Source organism: Cebus imitator, unplaced genomic scaffold, assembly GCF_001604975.1.
Source record: "Cebus imitator isolate Cc_AM_T3 unplaced genomic scaffold, Cebus_imitator-1.0 Scaffold118, whole genome shotgun sequence".
Classification (NCBI taxonomy): domain Eukaryota; kingdom Metazoa; phylum Chordata; class Mammalia; order Primates; family Cebidae; genus Cebus; species Cebus imitator.
Window position 1 is genome coordinate 5,149,477 of NW_016107433.1, and position 2,171 is coordinate 5,151,647.

The window sequence follows — 2,171 nt, forward strand, 5'->3', positions numbered from 1 at the left end:
AAAGAAAGAAAGAAAGAAAGAAAGAAAAGAAAATCAAAAGAAGAGGGAGATTTGCATTCAGAGACCTAGACACACAGAGGGAAGGAGCTCTTGTGATAACCGAGGGAGAAATGGCAGTTATGCAACTGCAAGCCAAGGAACACCAAGAACTGTGTGCAACTATCAGAAGCTAGGAAAAGGGTAGGAAAGATTCTTTCCCAGACACATCAGTGGGAGGCCCAGACACATCAGAGGGAGCATGGCTATGCTGAAATTAATCTGACCCTGATTTCAGGCTTCTGCTGAAATCAGTCTGTACCTTGGTTTCAGACTTCTAGTATCCAGAACCCTGAGAAGAAGTTTCTGTTTGAAACCAGCTATTTTGTTGCAATTTGTTTCCACAGCCCCAGGAAACATACCTTCTTCACTAGGCACTACCTAGTTCCCTATAGCAATCAGTAATAAAACACTTAAAATGAAAATGACTACTAGGCTTGCTTAGTGGGGCATCAAAAGCAAAATACAACTCTGGGGATATGTGTCCCCATTCTGCAGTCATTCCTCAAGAAATAGAAGTACCAAGAGAAGTTGGTGACGGCTTTGGGGAAGAAAGGAATAAGACTTTTTTTTTTTTAAGGTGTGCAACATGATTTTTGAAAAATTATTTTTTGTTGAAGTAAAATACTGGTACATAATTTACCACCTTTACCATTTTTAAGTGTGCACCTCAATGGTAATGAATACATTTATATTCTCTTTTTCCTCTTCATTTGCCCTTCCCCCTCCACCTCCTGGCCTCTGGTAACCACCAATCTACTCTATTTTCATGAGATTCACTTTTCAAGTTACCACATATGAGTGAGAACGTGATATATTTTGTCTTTCAGTGTTTTGCTTATTTCATGTAACATAATAGCCTGTAATTTCATCCATGTTGCTGCAAATGGCAGGATTTCATTCTTTTTGCTGCCTGAATAATACTGCGTTGTGTGTGTATATATATATCTATATATATAGATATATATAGATATAGATATATCACTTTTTCTTTATCCATTCATCCATTGATGGACAGTTAGGTTGATCCCATATCTCGGCTATTGTGAATAGCCCTGCAGTAAACATGGAAGTGCATATATCTCTGATATATTGATTTCCTTTCTTTTGGATGTATACTGAGTAGAGGAATTGCTAAATCATATGGTAATTCTATTTTTACTTTTTTGAGCAACCTCCATACTGTTTTCCATAATGGCTATGCTAATTTATGTTCCTACCAACAGTGTGTGAGGTTTCCCCTTTCTCTACATCCTTGCCAGCATCTGTTATTGTCTGCCTAAGACCTGTTTCTCTGCTACAGTAAAGCCAGCCTATGGCAGACATACTCTGTAAGAGTTTCCTTTGTTACTGTGTGTGATCCTGAAGTACCCATTCTTTAGACTGGCTCATGCCAAGCATTTGACCTTAATCTCAAAAGCAGTTACCAATGCTAAAACATACTCTCAAAAGCAATGATCATTGCTGGGCAAAGATAATACGTAGGAATAATAGCAACAGCTAACATTTATTGGGAGCTTAACTGTTACCTCATTTGATTATTTTTCCATACTCTGTGTTAGGTACTATTGTCTCCCTTTTAGAGATGAGGAACTGAGGTTGCTAGAAATTTGACTTATCCATCCTCCAAGCCCCCACCTCAAAATTTAACTTCTAAAAAAAAAAATTCACCCTGTCTCAAGAGAATAAGGAAAACAAGAGGTCAGGCATTAAATAGTACTGATTGACAACCATATGAGATTCTGAACTTAGACCTGTTGGATAATAGAAGTCAATGTAGATATTTTAATTACATGTTCTGAAGTTGAACTTATACAACAAGTATCTTGTAGCTGCTATAGAAATAAAAATATGATTTCTCAATTATCATTCTGTGAAGATAATAACTCATTTACTACATTTTACTAGTTTTGTTCTCACTTGAAAAATGGATTAGAGGCCGGGTGTGGTGGCTCACGCCTGTAATCCCAGCACTTTGGGAGGCCGAGGCAGGGGAACACTTGAGGTCAGGAATTTGAGACCAGCCTGGCCAACATGGTAAAACCCTGTCCCTACCATAAATACAAAAATTAGCTGGGCATGGGGGGGCATACCTGTACTCCCAGCTGCTCAGAAGGCTGAGGCAAGAAAATTGC